Below are 19064 nucleotides of genomic sequence, written 5' to 3' on the forward strand. Positions count from 1 at the left end.
GCCCAAGCTTGATATCCTTCTCCAGGGACTATCCTCCTCTGATAACTTGCCTAAAGTACATGAGATGAAGTCTTGTCACTCTCATGTCTAAGGATTATTCTGCTCTCCTTATTACAAGATAGGTCTGTTTGTTCTTTTGGTAGTCCATGGACTATTTAGCATTCTTTGGCAATACCATAATTCAAAAGCATTGCTTCTTCATTGTTCCTTGTGCATTGTCCAGCTTTTACAAGCCAGTGAAGTAATTGAAGCTATCATAGCTTGGGCAAGTTGCACCACAGTCTTCAAAGGTGGCAGCTTTGCTTTTTTACACTTTAAGGAGTTCTTCCACAGCAGATTTGCTCAATGCAGTTCATCCTCTGATTTCTTAACTACCACTTCCCTGAACTGTGGAGCCAAGGAAAAGAAAATCCTTGACAGCTGCAATCCTGTCTTCGTTTATTATGTTGCTACTTACTGGTTCACTTGTGAATGAGGGTTTTTGCTTTGTTGGTAACTGAGATGTAATCCATACTGAAGGCTGAGTGTTTTATCTTCTTCAGTAAAGTGCTTCAAGTCCTCTTAGCTTTCAACAAGCACATCACAGGCTGTTAATACATCCTCCTTCGATCTTGATGCCACCTTTTCCTTTATGTAGTCCAGCTTCTCAGACTGCTCAGCATGCAGATTTAATGTTACTGTTGTGTGCTGTTGAGTTGGGCCCAACTCATAGCTGACCCTCCAGTGAGTTTTCAGAGACTGTAAATTGCATAGGAGAAGATTGTCCATCTTTCTCTCACAGAGCAGCTGGTAGATTCAAACTGCTTGTCTTTAGATTGGCAGCACAACTCCTTACCCACTAGGCCACCAAAGCTCTCTACAGATTTAATAGGTGACATAGGATACAGCCCTGATGCACATCTTCTCTGACTTTAACCATACACTATGCCCTTGTGTTGGAATGGCTGCTTCTAGTATGTGTATAGTTTCCCAGTGGGCACAATTAATTATCCTGGACTTCTCATTTTTTTAATATTATCTATTATTTGTTATGCTCTACACAGTTAAAGGTTTGTATATGGTTAATAAAATGAATTTTTCTGGTATTCTCTGTTAATTAAGATCTATCTGGCATTGGCAAGGACATTTATTATTTTATGTTTTGGTCTCTTTTTGTTTTCTTCTTTTCCCACAACACTATCTTCTATTAGAGAAATAATAGGCTATTTGCAACTCAAGATCAAGATCAACTTGGACGGAAGAGGATATAGCTCAGGAGACAAGGATGCAGCTCATCAGTCACCACAGCCCCCATTCAGGGTGCTCAGGGCCCCTTCTCGGTGGTGCCCACAGGCAGGCCCTCCTCTCACTATGTCACCGATTCATTATTAGATTGTGCCACCCAGTAGTCCTTCTAAGTCTGGGGTTTTTTTCCAAATTTTTTTTTAAATTTTTCTTTTTCTGTTTTAAAAAGCAATTTTAGTTAACTTAGTCATAGGTATATTTTATAAAACACACCATTGCCATTCAAGTATAAGTGAAAAACCTAGCCAATTTCAGTATTTTACAAAACTTAACCAGAAATGGTTTTGATAAAATCAACCTTTAGCTGAAATAAAAAGGACAAAATACATTGATTTGGGAGAATAAGAACTTTTAACATTGTTCATTAAAAGATAGAAACAGGACAGCTTTGTAGTTTAAAAAGCTGCACAGTTTTTATTTTGGTAAAATATATGTAACACAAAATTTGTCATTTAAACAATGGCAACATTTAACGTTCAAGTGTACATATTAATTATATCTACTTGGCTGTGTAAGGACCTTCATTATCCACTTCCAAATGCTCTCTTTATACCACCCCCTGTCAGAAACTCAGGAGCCCTGAACACTCTTTCCTCCTCCTCCTCCTCATCTACCTCAAGTCCCTGATAACCATTAACTTTGGTGTTTGTGCATTTGAATATTCTACATATTTCATAGAACTCTATGGTGACTTAGTGGTAAGGAGCTGGGCTGCCAATCCAGAGGCACACAGTTCAAATCCACCAGCTGCTCCATGGGAAGATGGACAATCTCCTTCCATAAGATTTACTGCCTCTGAAGACCCACTGGAGAGTCAGTTGTGAGCTGGTTTTGACTTGATGGTCTAGAACAACAACAGATATCTCAGAGAGATCTCTGGTGGCATATAGGCCATAAGGAGCTGTGTTGCTAATACAAAGACCATACCTCTCTGGTGTTTTGAATCTACCAGTGACTCTATGGGAGAAAGATGGATAATCTCCTCCCATGCAATTTATAGCCTCAGACATTCATGGAGAATCAGCGTTCGGTAAATTCCAACTCAGTGGCCGTGAGTGGAGTTGAAATATTTCATACAAGTGAGTTATACTGGACCCTTTCCCACCTCTGTTCCACTCAGCACAGTGTTTTTTAAAGTTCAGCGTATTGTGACATGTAGCCAAACTCCTTTCCTCTCTGTGGAGCTCTGGAGGCCCAGTGGGGTAAGGATTTGTGCTGCCAACCCAAAGGGATGTGGTTCACGTCTACCAGCTACTCTGTGGGAGAAAGGTGGGCAGTGCCCTCCTGTGCCATCAACACCTTCGGAACCTCTGCTGGAGGTCAGCTTTGAGTTGGTTTGGACTCAACAGCACCTAACAACAGCATCATGTATGTTCCATGATCTGTTTGTCCATTTATCTGGAGAAAGGTATTTCGATCGCTTCTGTCCCTTGGCTATTGTGACAAAGCTGCAGTGACTACTGGTGCACGAGCCTGGGCCTTTAGATCATGTAACCTCAGAAAAATGCATTTCCGTGCAAAACTGATTCTGGTTTCTTGCTCTCACTCACTGTGTGTGAAGGAATCTATTTCCTCCCTCAGGTCAAGGCTTTGACCTTCCCATACATTTAGTGCAGCTGACTCTCACTCAGATGTCTTATTAATCTTCCTTCTGATTCAAGGACACATTCTGCTTTCCCAGAACCCACTTGTAGTTCTTCTTTCACCGTGTCTCCTCTTATTTTTTTTAAATATTTTTTTTCTTCCAGTCCATCTTTTAATTTTTTAATTTATTTATTTTTCATTTCAATGAACATCTACAGAGATTTTGGAATTCCATTCATTCATTTTTACACCCTTCTCCCCGCCGACCCCACCTCACTCCCCCCCCTTTGCTCCTCTCCTTGAAAAGCGAAAGAAAAACTCCCACATTGGTACACAATCCCCCCGCACCTCCCCCAATCCCACCCCCAACCCCAAATATAATCCACTCTGCAACCCTCATTGCATACTCCTACGATAAACATAATGCCCTAAAATATAATACTTTTAAACTAGTCTCTCCCCCATAGACTTCAATGCCGTAAACATATTTCATCCAGTTTTTCTCACCCTTACCCCCACTCTGATGCCAGCCTCATTCTACAACAGTGGCACCATATAGCATTTGTCCCTTTGTGACTGAGATACCTCACTCAGCATAATGTCCTCCAGGGTCACCCATTTTGAATAATATTGCATGAGTTCCTTGTTTTTCAATGCAGCATTGTGCAAATGGGTAGAGAAGTTCAACTTATTTTTAAGACCTGCTTCTAATTACTCTGAAACGTCCTGCTCTAACAATTCTGCTATGTGGTATTTTCTTAGTTTGCAAGCCCACGTGCTGCCATTGAGTTAATTCTGGTCCATGTGACCCTTCACCTGGTCTGAGGCTGTAAGTCTGTGCTGGAGGACAACATCTCAATCATTGGTTTCCTTTGGAGCAGCTGGTGGATTAGAACTGACCCTTTTGGTCAGTAGTCCAACACACATAAAGACAATGTTTGCTAACCTGATATGGACTGATTGAACCCCTGAGCTGGAGATTATTAGTATCCCCTGAAGCTTGAAACTGAACTCACCCCCAGGGCTCTACTTTCAACCAAACAATAGACATGGCTGAAGGGGAAAACTAACCTCAGGGAGGTGTATACCCCTTGGAAGAACCTACCATGCAGGTTCAGTGGACAGGTTTGCCTAGAGATTAAGTACAGAAAGCAAGAAAGGGTTGGAAAGAGGGATGAACGGGAACAGCAAATAGAGGGAGAAAGGGGAAGAATGTTGTTATGTTGTGGGGATTTCAAAGTCATGAAACAAAATGGATATGAAGTGTTGAGTAGGAAATCAATTTTCTCTGTAAACTTTCAGTCAAATCACAATAAAACGTTTCCCAGAAAAGACATTTATGACTTATTTTATGAAATCTTTTTTACTTTTAATGAAACGTTATTTGTCAGTTTGTCATCTAACTCTTCAGAAGTTTATGTCCCATCTTTCTGCTTAAATAATGAGATTTTTCAGTGCCAGGAGCCATCGCATTCACTGTTCTTTACCTCACAGGACGCTGAATATCAATTGCCTATACTCAATAGCTGAGCAGTAAGTATGGTTGATTGATGGGTTGTTTTATCATTTGCTTATCCCAGCTCTAATTAGTCTACTTTCTTGAAGAAACTATTTACAAAAGACAGATTGGTCCAGACCATCATTAACACATTTCTGAAATATTTTTATGCATTTAAATATTTTGCAAAATGTATTGCCCAACTGGCACTATGTGTCTACATGTGCACACAGCAAAGGGAAGCCAAGTTGAAAGCATCTTTTTTATTTATTAGCAGTGCATGATCATTTTAAAATCGAGTTTTTGCTTTTAGCTAAGTTACATATGTATATAATTATAGCAGTCAAATAATTCCACAAAGTGCTTTAGAAACCAGTATATCCCTTTTGTCCCAACATTTCCTATTTTCTAGAACTTTTAAATTCTTTTAGCTATTTTTTATGTGTATTATTTATATATTTGTTTATTCTATCTATCTATCTATCTATCTATCTATCTATCTATCTATCTTCTATCTAGTGGCCTATAGCTATAGGGGGAGCTCTAGTGGATTAATTGTAAGGAATTGTGCTGTTAACGCAAAGTTACTCAGTTCAAATCTACCAGCTGCTCCTTGGGAGAAAGATGGGCAATCTCCTCCTGTGCCATTTACTACCTTTGAAAATCCTCTGATGGGTTAGCTGTGAGTCTGTTCAGACTCGATGGAGCACAACAACAACAATAACATGTAGCAATAATATGCTTGTCATACATCAGAGAGCTGGACAATGGCCAAAGAGGACAGGAGAAGAATTGATGCCTTTAAGTTGTGGTGTTGGAGAAAAGTATTGAACATTTCACGGACTACCAAGAGAACAGAGAAGTCTGTTCTAGAAAGGGGAAAACCAAGATGCTCCTTGGAGGCAAAGATTTTGAAGCTCCACTTTATATGGTTTGGTCATGGAGGGACCGGTCCTTGGAGAAGGAAATCATGGTTGTAAAGGTGGAGGGACAGCACAGGAGAGGAAGATCCTAGGTGAGATGGATTGACACAGTAACTGGGGTAATAAGAGTGGCTTGTGTCAGAGGCAATGAGATTGGCTCAGGATAGAGCAGAGTTCAGAGCTATTGTGCATTGGGTCTCTATGAGTTGGAGTTGGCCCAACTGCCAATAACATAACATACAACATAACAACAACAATATCATGCTTCCAAAGCTTCTTTCTTGTTTCTCGTTTTAGTGAGTGTCTCAGGCCCCCCTCCCATTGTTGTAGTTATCTCTCACCATCCCTATGCTGTCCCTTCATGCTCATGTCCAGATCTTCATCCTCCCTTTTGTCTAGATTAATACTTCATGTTCTTATTACTCTATCGATATAAAGTCAGCAGTTCTGGCGGCATAGTGCATTATGCATTGGGCTGTTCACCCGAAGGTTAGTGATTCAGATCAACTAGCTGCTCGACAGGAAACTAGGGGCGAGGGGGAGGGGAGGGGAGCAATCTACTTCTGTAAAGATTTTCTTAGGAAGCCCTGTGAGGCAGTTGTCCTACTTTGCCCTGCACCAGAAACCACTGCCTTCAGATCAATTCCAACTCATGACGACTGTCTGTTGGGGTTTCAAGCTGTAAATCTTGAAGGGAAGAGACTGTCCATCTTTCTCATGTGGAGCTACTGGTGGGTGGATTCGAACCACTGACCTTTAGGTGAGCAGCCCAATAGTTTGCATTCGATTCTGCTAGAGCTCCTCACTCTGCTTTAGAGGGTCCCTTGACTTGTTAGTTTGAACTGACTTGTCGATGGTAAGTTTAGGTTTGGTTTATAGAAATACTCTATACTGTGGAGATGTGGGCTCTCCTTTTCTTGGACAACCAATAGATTTTCCTGCTGCTAATAATCGTATTTTCCTCATTTGCTTCGTCCTCTATGATTCATTCACTCCATATTCTCTCCTCAGTTATGTATACCTCCTGTCAGTACCATCAGATACATTACCATCCTACAAAGGTGATCTTAGTCAGAAAGCATGACCTTCATGACAAAATCAACACAAGGGATTGTTTGACAAAATGTTTCAATAACAACAACTTATTATGTTTTCTTTTCTCAATATCAGTGACAGCACATATAGACTTCACTGGACAGCATGCATAGGAATTAGATTACCTATAGCTATGAAAAGCTATGATGGAGAACTTCAATGTGAGCAAGTTCAGAGGCCAAGTGTGGAATAGATTATCAATTGCTTACATCCAAGTTCAAAGTGAAGCTGATGAAAATGAGAACAAGTCCAAGAAAGCAAAACTGTCATCCTGAGCATTTCCCACTTGAATTTGGAGAGCTCTGAAGAATGGATTCGATGCATGACTGAAGAGCAAATGAGTTGTGGGATTATCACATCAAGGTTACACTATATGTAGAAAGCAAAAGGTCTTTTAAAAACAAGCAAGCAAGCAAGAAAGAAAGAAAAGAAAAGGAAGTATCTGAGAATGGGAATTCCAGGACCCATCACTGTGCTCATGCAGAATCTATACACGGAGAAAGAGGCAGCAGCTCAATCAAAATCAAGGGGATGCGTGGTTTAAAATCAGGAAAGTGTTCATCATAATTGTATCCTTTCACCTGCTTAAGTGTACTGAGTCTTTAGGACAATCTGAATATATGTCGAAGAATGCGGCATTGGGAAAAGACTCATTAACAACCAGAGAAATGCAGATGTATGTATTGATGAAGACTATAGCTCTCAATATAGAATATGCCTCAATATAAAAAATAAGTAAAATTAAACTAATAAGCAACATCATGATAAATGGAGAAAAGATTGTTGCCAAAGGCATCATTTTACTTGTATTTGCAATTAGTACTCACGAAAATAGCTGTCAAAATGAAAAACAAAGTGTTATATTGGGAAAGGATGTTATAAAAGATTTCTCTGAAGTGTTAAAAAATGATACTCTTTTGAAGACTAAGGTGCACCTTACCCAAGTTTGCAATTGCCTCATAACATGTGAAGACTGGGCAATGAATAAGGAAGTCTAAAGAAGAACTGATGTCATTGAATTATGATGTTTTTAAAGAGTATTACATATACCATAGGTGGTCAAAAGAACAAACTTTTCCTGGAAGAGAGTGCAGCCAAAATGCCCGGTAGAAGCAAGAATGGTGAGTCTTTATCTCACATCCTATGAGCCCAATATCAGAATGCTTAGTAGAGTAGATTATCAGTTAAGAAGAGACTGACACAGTGGCTGCTGTGCCAATGAACTTAAACCCTAAGAGACTGTGAGGATGGCTCAGCACCAGGCAGTGTAGCGTTCTGTTTGCACGAGGCTGCTATGAGTCAGTTTACCTGGAGACACCTAACATAGGGGAGGATGGGATCTAGGGCTGGGAAACACGAAAACACCTCCTTTACTGCCTACCATCAACTGGAAAGAAAACCTCCTTCCAGAAGCAATAAATTGGATTAAATAAGGCCATTCTACTCCAGAATAATACTCCAAAGGGTTTTCCAAAGCAACAAAGCTGTGGCAGCCAAAACTGTGAGGTAAAAGAAGAAAAGAGGGAAATGAAAAGAAAAAGGAAATGTGTACAACTTCTGTGTGCGTTTTGTGCGACTTGTGAGGCCTGCCTCCCTGCTGACACCATTCTTGGTTGTGTCAGGGATGAGCCATGGAGGCCTGGGAGACCAGATGTCACTCCCGTACCTGAGCCTCAGCTGCTGATTGCATCCGCAGCCATTCTGGAGGGTCAGGCCAGTAAAGGCAGGCTGGGGCAGTTCTCTTACAGTGTGCTCTGAAGTGGTAGTAAATTTGCCCCTTATAATTGTATGCTTCCAGACAACATGGTATTGTGGCCTCATGATAAGGAAGAGTGCTGTCAACCTAAAGGCTCACAATTTGAATCTACCAGCTTCTCTGTGGAAGAGAGATGTGCAATCTCCTCCTCTGTAATTTACAGGAAACCTGCTGGAGGGGTCAGCTATGAGTCGGTTCTGACTCTATGGCTCATAACAACACAGCCATAACACATCCTTAGAGGAAAGGATAGTAAGACTTCGTCTCAGAAGTTTGGGCATGTTGTTAGAAGGGTCCAGTCCTTGGAAAAAGAAATCTCATCATGCTGGGAAAAGCAGATGGTCAAAGAAGGCATGAGACTCTTAACGAGATGGATTGTCACAGTGACTAAGGCGGGTGTGGGCGTGGTGGAGGTTGTGATAGTGCAGGATAGAACAAGGTTTCTGATTTGTTGTTCATGGGGTTGCTACGAGTTATAGCTGGCCTAAGGACAAATAACAAAGAGCAACAAGAAAATACTAAGCAATACAGGATAGACACTGGTCAATTGAAGGAACCCAGGACCTGTCTGTGTAGACTCTGAATGTGCACAACTTGTTAGCTACCCACAAGGCTGCTTCCCGAGCCCAGTGAAAAGGTTATGGGTTCTGCCATCCATCACAGCTGAGTTCAGTCTTGGCTGGCTCTTAGAATCCATTATAGATATGGGTCTTGGAGCAAGTTAAGGTTCTCTTGAGCCTCTTTTTTTCAAATGTGAATAAAAGAACCCTAATATTTCCTTACAGGGTTACTTTAAACATGAAGTGTATCAGCCATCTATGTAAGAAAGCATCCTACAATTGGTGGCTTACAGCAATAACATTTTATCACATCTCGTGATTCTGTGGGTCTTGACCCCAGGCAGGGCTCAGCTGGGCCATTCTGCTTCATCCATGTCTGGTGGGAAGGGGAACACTTATTTGACTGCATCCGTCTGGCTGCTGGGATGGATGGCGAGACCTCAGACAGCATCACTCACATGAGCACCACCTAGCAAACCCCTGCACGTGATCTCTGTCTTCAACTTGACATCTTTGCAATATGATAGCTAGTTTCTCAGAGCCGAAAAGGAAGCTGCCTGATACTGTCTTCTAGTTTAACTTGGGAAAGATACAATGTCACTTCTGTCCCATGCCATAGGGTAAGGCAAGTCACATGGCTGGGCAAGATTCAAGGAGAAGCAGAGTAGCTTCTTAGGGAATAAGGCATCATGTGTGTCCAGGGAGGGAAGGAGTTATTGGTGGCCGTCACTGGTGGCTAGCTACCTCAGCAGGATTCATGTGAAAGAACCTGGTGCACTGTTAGGCTCCCCGGCTTAAAAATCCTTCAGGGCCACACGGACAGAGTCCAAATTCCAGTCCTAGGAAACTAATACAGCTGGCGAGATGATGTTGCTTTTGATAAATGTGGTTGAGTCGAGTACGACTTGCAGTGACCCTATAAATAACTGAGGTAGCCTTGCCCGGGCCTGTGCCATCTCCCGGTATCCTCCATAGTCAAGCCTTTTGTGCACTGTGTCATTCTATCTCCTTGGGGATCTTTCTCTCTTTCTCTGACCCTTTACTGTCTCCAGCATGATGTCTTTTCCCAAGGACTGGACCCTCTCATTGGGCCCTGAAATAATTGTTAAGTCAGCCGAGGTCTGGGGTCAGAACCCATTCTATGGAGACTTCTCAACCAAGAGCTAATACTATAGAGTTCAGTGGCTGGTGCCAGGTAATCTGCTCAAGGGACAAGAAGCCGAGGAGATATTCCTGGAGGATTTCCACGAACAGGCCACCTGCCTCCTGGGAAAGACTCACCTTGGTCTGGAGGTAACTCTACCTTAGTCCATGCCAGATGAAAAACCCAGAAGACGAGCACTGACCTTATGGGTCAGATACAATTTCAGACGTCATGGCTGCTGAGTTGACTGGGACTCACACCTACAACACAACAGGAGGGGGACACTGTCCATCTTTCTTCGTCAGTAGGTTTTCTTTATCTGGTGTGTTCAAACCACCAGACACACAGCCTTTTCATTACCATGCAGCTCCCTGGAGTCTACCCCAGCAGGGCACCCCAAGAGGCTGCTTTAAATGGGAAGAAGCTGTGAGGCCTTGAGTTAACAAGTGTTTACTTCTCCCCTGCTTCCCTGGGGAGTAAGGTTTATGAACTTTAGGCCAGGAAAATCACTTTAAAAAGGCCCATCTATCTATTAGATGCTCCCTTGGGTGAACAGCTATAAAGGACTTCTTAAAGAAGTTTAAAGAGTTTAAAAAGTTTAAAGAAAAAGACGTGCCTGCTTGAAGTTATGGCATTTTCAATTACATGTAAAAGTTGAACGACACATAAAGAAGAAACAAGAATTGATAGCTTTGAATTGTGGTGTTGGCAGAGAGTATTGAATAGCCCATCATCTGCCGAAAGAACAAACACATCTATTTTGATGGAAGTGTAAGCAAAGTGCTCCCGAGATGCAAGGAGGGTGAAACTTCGTGTCCCGTACCTTGGACATGTTGCCAGGAGGGGCGTGATCCTTGGGAAAAGGCACCATGAGGGGAAAAGTGGAGAGTTCGCAAAAGATAGGAAGACTTTGAATGACATGGCAACTGTGAGCTTGAGCACAGTGGAGATGGGGAGGACAGTGGAGCGTCAGACAAGGTTCAGGTCTGTGGCTCATTGGGTCGCTGTGACTCAGTGTCACCTAACAACAAGAGCAACGTCACCCAGCAACAGCAACATCATCATCTAGCGTCACTGGGGCCAGAACTGACTTGCTGGGAACCAGCTCCACGTGCGCCTTTGCTCCCGTGAGTCATTGCCGTAGAGTCGGCTCCAGGTCAGGGCCATCCCACGTGTGCAGAGTCGAATGACCCTGCAGGGCTTTCAAGGCTGTGGCTTTTCAGAAGCCGGTCGCCAGGCCTTCCTTCCAAGTTGCCTCCTGTGTAGCTCTGAACTGTGACATCCAGGGACCCCTCCCACCACATATTCTATATATTCATTATTTATTTCACACAGCCACACCTATAAAACCTGAAGTCTGTAAAAGGCAGAAACCTGTCAGAGAAGGAAAATGAATTTTCCATGAAGCCAAGTGTTAGGCAATTGGTATAGCTACACCTTGTGAACAAGATCAGAAGACATACTGCACTGGGAAAATCTGCAGTTAGGGCCTCTCCAAATTGCTGAAGAATTGATGTCAGTTTGAGGACCAAGGTGCACAAGATTCAAGCCATGGTCTTTTTAATCACTTGCTATGCATCTGAGAGTGGGATGAGGAATATGTATGCCAGAAGAAGAATTGACGCTTTTGAATTGTGGTGTTGGTGAAGAGTGCTGAATACACCATGGACTTCCAAAAGGACAAACAGATATGTCTTGGAGAGAGTGCAACCAGGGTGCTGCTTGGAGGCAAAGATGACAAACCTTCATCTCACATACTTTAAACATGTTGCTAGGAGAAGCTACTCCTTGGAGAGGGGCATCATGTTTGGAAAGGTGGAGGGATGGTGAAAGAGGAGAAGATGCCCAACAGGATGGATTGATTGATGCAGTGACTACAGGAATCGGCTTGAGTATGCCAAGGATGAGGAAGAGGGCGCAAGAGAGGACAGGGTTTAGATTTGTTGTTCATAAATAGTACTTGATTCGATGGTACCTAATGACAACAACAACAACAATAATAACAACAACAACAACAACATCTCGTTAAACCTCAGGTGGCTCTAGTTTGGTGGTTCAAATGCACCAGCAATCCTCCAGAAGTAACATGAACTGTCTCCTGTGTGACTTACAGCCTCTGAAAACTTCTGGGGGGAAATCAGCTCCGAGTCAGTTCTGACTTGACTGCAATGGCTTGACTTTGATGCCTTGTCAAAGGTGAAAATAACTGGAAAAGCAAGGTGGTCTCACAGAGTTATACCTCTCATGAGTTTCAGAGAATATATTATTAAAAATGAAGGATTAGCATATTGCTTGTTTTGCAGCTGATGGAACTCTGGCCACGTGAATTGCCCCATCACTCTGCAGGGGTAAAGGTGGAAACAGAGTCGCTCTGTTAGGATTTACGGTCTCAGAAGTGCAGTAAAGTGTTATCATGAGTCAGAGCTGATGTGACAGCCATGGGTTGGGTTTGCTTTTAAATCTATTTCATTAACATATTACATTGTTTTCATGTGATTGTAATATATCAATGCACTGCATGCAACTATACAATAACATGCTATGACAGGTTTGGAAGCAGGAGTGGCATCTACTTCCTAAACAACATGCCTTTGGAAACTATGAACTTTGGTAAATGTCGATAGTTGCAGAGGGGCTTCAGACCTTTTGTTCATAGGGTCTCTATGAGTCGTGCTCGACTCAAAGACAGTCAACAACAACAACAACAACACACATGTAACTATAGGGAAGTTGGCGGTATAGCGCCTAAAGAGTTGTGCTGCTGATCAAATGGTAACACCCCTCTGGTGGTTCGAATCTACCAGCGGCTTTTTAGGAGAAAGACGGCCAATCTCCCCCGTGTCCTCTGGAGGGCCAGCTATGAGTTGATCCTGACCCGACAACAAGGTTGTTATTAGGTGCTATTGAGTCCAATATGACTCATAGCGACCCTATGAACAACAGACCTGAATCGTGTACTATCCTGTGCCAACCTCATCGTCTCTGACACTCTTGGGCCCATTGCTGCAGTCACTGTGTCTGTCCATCTCACTGGAGGTCTTCCTGCCTTTCACTGACTCTCCACTTTTCCAGCATGATGGCCCTTTCTGAGCACTAGTCTCTCTTAGCAACAACGTGCCCAAAGTATAAGAGACTATCTATTATCATCCTTGCCGACCAGGAACACTCTGGCCGTGATTTTCCCAATACACACCTGTCCATTCTTTTGGCAGTCCATGCAATGAGTAAGTGATAATTATTACATATATAAATATACTATTTATAGATCTCTCACAAAGCCCTTAATATGGTCATTAGAAGCAAAAGGAATTTTGCTCTGGAGCCATGCGTCAGTTTCCAGCACATGAAGAAGGCTTCTTCAGTTAATAATAGGTTATGAGTGGGATTTACTTCCTGAGCCCTGAGGTCATTTTGAGCCTTCCTGGGGGGGGGGGGGACTGGCAAAAGGTGGGAAGGGAAGGGGCAGAGTCACATGCTTTTTTTTTGTGCTGGGACTTACATAATTGTCTTTTCCATTCAAATCTGCTTCACCTCCACCTGAGATTTTGCTGAGGAGACAAGTGGTGTTCCAAGCCCTGTTTGCTGCAGTTCGTGAAATGTTAATCAGGCTCAAAGCTGGAACATGGCAGGCTGGTGCCTCTCTGGAGAAGGGAGAGAAGAGAGTGAGGGAGCGCTGGATCTCAGAGTCAGGAGGAGGGAGCTGACCCAGGGGGCCCTGACAGAGGGACTTCCAGCTCTGCTCATTTCCGCCCTGGCCTTATCTGAACAACCATAGTCTTTTTGCCAAAAGGATTCGCAGGAAGACAGAGTTTTCCTGATGGGCGACACTAATGTTGATAAATGCTTCCATTTCTGCAGATTTGTGTTACAGAGTCCTAATTAAGATGAGACAAAGACTTCAGGTCTCATGAGGGTGACCCTTTCCATTCACGGATGGATTCTAGCTTCCCACCCACACTCAGGGTTCTGAGCAAGGCACCAATAAGTATTTGTTAAATGAATGAACAAATGCAGTTAGTCTAAGTGCTTCTGCTTACAGGTGAGGAAATAGAGGCTGAGAGAGGTCAGGAAGCTGGTCAAGGTCATGCGTCAAGTTTGTGGCCAAATCAGATCTCTGATATCCAGCATTCTGACCATCCATTCAGTTCTCACTGTCCCATCTTGGTGCTAGGGGGGATGGCTCTGGAAAGTTCTCTGGCTTAAAGTTGCTGTGATACAGCCTTGGCAAGAGCTGACTGCTCTGTAGCAAAGGCAAGTCCTATTTCAGATGTTAGGAAGGAAGAATTCTACCTTACAGTTTAACTGCCCCATTGATAATTGGGAAGACAATTTGAGTCAGAATCTATATAATTACAGTGGTTGTAACTGGTTTTTAAGTTTGCTTGATAACATTCTGACTGTGTATGTGCTGGAAATTTCACCTTTCACAGACCTTCTCCTACTTTAGAGGCTGAGCTGCAATCCGGAAGGCACATGGTTCAAGGCCACCAGCTGCTTCACAAGAGAAAGATGGACATATTTCTTGAGATTACTTAAAACTCTTTTTTTAAAATTTTTTATTTTATTATTTTTTTGTGTGTGGGCGCGTACCGTCAAATCAGATCTGACTAGTACAGGAGGAGATTGTCCCTCCTTAACTGGCAGAGCATCTGGTGGATTCAAACCGTTCGCCTCTGGGATTGTAGTTGCAGCTCCTTGCCACTAGGCCACCAGAGCTCCCCTACTTAAAACTCTTGAGATGAGCTCCAAAGCTAGACTGGAACCCACATTCTGACTTTTTTTTTTAAATTTATAACTCTCATGGTTTGATGATACATTACTTGTCTCTTCTTTTTTTCTACCCTCCAGTTGTTTGCAATCTCTTAAAACTCAAGTGTGTTGTTCCTGCCCCCATTGTCCAGTTGTATGTTGCTAATAGCAGTTGGCTACATCACCCTATTTGCCTTCTCCTGGCCTGGCCTCTTCCTTGACGAGTAAAACATAGTCACACTCCATGTCATCCTCGGGGGCTCAGCCTCTTGCTTATTCTTCAGGCCGACCCTACTCATTGCCGTTAAGTCAATTCTAACACCTACCAACCCTTTAAAGCAGAACGTGCCTTAAACGCAAAGATGGAGTGACTTTTTGTCACGTACTTAGGGCATAGTAGGAGAGATCATTCCCCGGAGAGGGACATCATTATTGGTAAAGTAGAGGATCTGTGAGAAACAGGAAGGCCCTCTGAGATTGACCCAACAGTGGGCTCAGACATGGCAATGCTGGTGAGGACCGGGCAGCATTTTATTCTATTATCCAGGAAACTACTATGAGTTGGCAAGCACCTAAGACTGGTAACATCAACACCAACACCAACATCAACATCAACACCAACATCAACAACAACAAGATAGAGCAGAGTAAGACGGCACTGGAGGGTTTACAAGGCTATGAATATTTATAGAAACATTGTACCCATCGAATGGCTGGTGGGTTCAAAGTGCTGACTTTTGGTTACTATTTTGCTGAGTGCTTTACACAGCTTCTTGCCTCAGACCTCTTTGCCCAGTCTTTTTCCTTGCAGGCCCACAGCCATACTTTTACCCTGGGCTGATTCTCTATTCACACAGTGTGAATGACTAGTGCCAGCAGCTGAAGCTTTGACCACTGGAACGATTTTCTTCACCATTGTCTTTTAGGGCTACGTCTACATGGGACTGAAAATCAAGAGGTCCATTATGGTCTTGACTATACAAAACTGAGCCAACCGACTGTGTTAATATGCATTTCATATCAATATTCTCTCTCTTGCTGACCAATGGTCAAAAGCCATTGGTCAAACCTTCACCTCTGCCTTAATTATTTTTAAAAATTTCGTAGTAAATTAAATAGTGGCCAACTCTATTATTCATTGGTAGCTTTCCTTTTTTTTTTTTTTAAGTTCGACAATTTATATATGTACAATTCCACAACATCGGTTATATTCTTCAAGTTAGCCACCTTTTAAAAAAATATTGGTTTATTTCAATCTGCCTTAATTCTTTAGAAAGTTGTGTATCGTTGTTGTTGTTGTTATGTGCCAACAAGGTGTTTGCAACTCACAGTGACCCGATATACATCAGATCTGAACCCTCTCCTATCTTTAGCCGATCCCATTGTCTCTGACACACCTACCTCCAATACCCCAGTTACTGTGTCAGTCCATCTCATCCAGGGTCTTCCGCTCTTGTGCTGTCCCTCCACACATCCAAGCATGATGTCCTTCTCTAAGGACTGGCCCCTCCTGTCAACATGCCCCAAATTGAAGGTGTACCATTAGGAACTATTAAGTGTACTATTAGGAACTTCTGAACCATTAAGTCTCATAGCGCTGACTTTGATTTATTTTGGCTAAGGGAACCATTTGGGTCTATAAATTCCTCTGCCAAGGCTTCTCCTGAATTTCTGTGACATGAAGGCATCATTTTACCCTTTATGTGACCCACCTGTCAACCTGCTTGCTTTTCCTATAATTTAAGCCAAGTCTTTGCCATCCTATGCCCTCTTTGTTTAGCGTAAATGGTTAATACACTCACTGCTAATCGAAAGTTTGTGGTTCGAAAGGTTGTGGTTCAAGTCCCCTCCACGGAGCTCCTTAGAAGAAAGGAAGGCTTGATGATCTCATTTAAAAAATCAGCCCCAGGAACCCAGGGGGTCACTGTGAGTCAGAACGGACTCAGGGCAGCTGGTTATCGATCTTAACAGTAAGCAAAAAGCCATTGTCAGAATACATGCTTTGGGATTCTCCTCAAACTCAGAATCTTGATTAGAAACCACAGTGCCTCATCTCTCTGCCCCAGTCCTGGGGCAGACTTCATTGTCTCATTCTTCTGGGACCAAGTTATGCACCTTCTGTTGTCAGTATGGGTACAAGAGAGGAATCTGATCTTATTTTCACTGACACACAGACTAAATTCATCCTGTTTAATTCCGATTTGAGTGCTGCCAATTCCCAATTTTGTAATCCAGTCAATGGTATTATAAGATCATTACCACAGAGGCAGCTTCTCTGTCGTTTGACTGCGGGACTTGTGCCAGGGATTCACGTAGGTCTCTGGGAAACTGCTCCCAGTTCCCAGTGCAGGAAGGTAGAGGAGAGTAATTTCCATGGTAACCGTACATGTGGGGGTCACTCACTGACTCCAGATTTACTATCTCTGGTGTTCAGCCTGAATTAGGTACACTGTGAAGTTCCATTAATATGAGCTTTTTCTCTTAAGTTTTTTCTTCTGTTTTATTAGATAAGGATGCAGAATTTCAGGCAAATTAGAAAGAATTTACCGATAAGTGGCTGTCATTGGCTCAGGCACTTGGGAAGATGATGGGTAGAACTGACTTTTGTGATAACCAGTTGTTGCTTTTGTTAGGTGTCCTTGAATGTGACTCATAGTGACCGTATGAACAACAGATCTGAACCCTGCCCTAGCTCGTGCCGTCCTCACAATCTTTGACACACTGAAGCCCATTTCCACAGTCACTGTGTCAACACACCTGGCTGACGGTCTTCCTCTCCTTTCCCACCCCGCCACCTTCCCAAGCATGACGTTCCTCTCCAAGGAACAACCTCTCCTAGCAACATAAGTATGTGAAACGAAGCCTCATCCTTACGTCTAAGGAGCACTCCGGCTGCACCTCCATGAGTAATCACTATGTACCTAGTGCAAACGCTAGAAAGATCCAGAGAAAAGTGGTGACTCCTGACCTCAGTTGCTCACAGCCTAGTGAGAGCTAGTCGTTGCCTCTCCAGGGCTGTCCGTGTTTAGTGTTTGCCGAATGAATGAAGGCAACAAGACACCGAGTGATGGTCATGATCATGTGGCGAGTATGCGGTGGATACTGTACTGTGTCATCCTGGGCCAGCTTCAGGGTCCATTCACTCTCTCCTCCAGTTGCTGGGAGTGTTGGCTACAGGTGACTTTCTTCTGAATCTCCAGGAATTGTCATCGGTAGAAGAAAAGTCACCTCATCCAAGAGAACATCCTTTCCTGGGGCATCTTGTATCCATGTTTGAACAATACAATATACGAAGTGTGGCGGCTTGGAAGGGCCATCCCAGCTCCAGAGATCTCCATGGGCTTGGGCTGAGTTTTCATTGTGACAGTATCCTGCTTGGGCTTCTTGTTCACTCCCTCACTCCTTCAGGTCTTGATCCTAAAGAAGAGAGTTATTGATCCTAGATAAACTTCCATGTGACTTTCCAAGGACCTGATCAAGCTATCAACACAAACCACTTTGAGATAACAGCGACACTTTGGATTATGGAATCAGATCAGAAGATGGATAAACATGACATAATACTGAGAATCATAACCTCATCAAGCTGATGCATGTTTTGAAGGCACAGAATTTAATTCGTGCTCAGCGCTGTCTGTGTGCAGCCGAGGGAAAGTGCAGCCTCAGATGTCATGTGGGTGGAGCGGAGACTGCCCATTACTCTACCTGTGGGGGTTCCCTTAAGGTTATCTGTGAGGTCTGTTTCTATGGCTGCTGCAATTCCTCAGAGAACAAGCTCTTAAGGATCAGAGACTGCCTTTTATCACACTGTAACATATAGTGCTTGAAGCAGGAGCGGCATCCACTTCCGAAATGGCTTGCCTCCAGAAACTCTGTGTACGAACAGTGCTCAGGCCGTTCACTCATAGGGTCGCTATGAGTTGTCTACAACTTGATGGCATCAAACAACAACAACAACAACAACATATAATGAGCATGAATCGTCATTCACCAGTCTTGTCTGAGAGAAAGACTTCTGTCCTCCATTGCCGGATCCTTAGTTAGTATGCATTGCTTACCATTTTCTGTCTTGGAAAAACTTTGGCCAGAATGCTCCCCAGAAGCAAAGATGTCAAAACTTTGGACAATGTACTGTGGACACTGATCTGGAGGAACCATCGTTGAAGACATCACGCTTGCAAAAGTAGTTGTTAGGTCCTTCAAGTCAATTACCACTCACAACAACCCTATGAATAACAAGGTCTGATCTATGTCATCTCATCCTCTCTGATTGACTTGAGCTCATTGAGACAGCCCTTGTGCTGATTCTTCTTGTCAAGGGTCTTTCTTTTCTTCACTGACTCTCTCCTGCAAAAGTAGAGGGTCAATGAAAAAGACAAAGACTCTCAAAGACAGGGTTTCACACAGTGCCTGCAACAATGAGCTTAAACATAGTGACAGTTGTGAGGATGGCACAGACCTGCAGGATTTT

This window comes from Elephantulus edwardii, unplaced genomic scaffold, assembly GCF_000299155.1.
Source record: "Elephantulus edwardii isolate Elephantulus edwardi_28Jun2011 unplaced genomic scaffold, EleEdw1.0 scaffold00003, whole genome shotgun sequence".
In the NCBI taxonomy this organism is placed as follows: domain Eukaryota; kingdom Metazoa; phylum Chordata; class Mammalia; order Macroscelidea; family Macroscelididae; genus Elephantulus; species Elephantulus edwardii.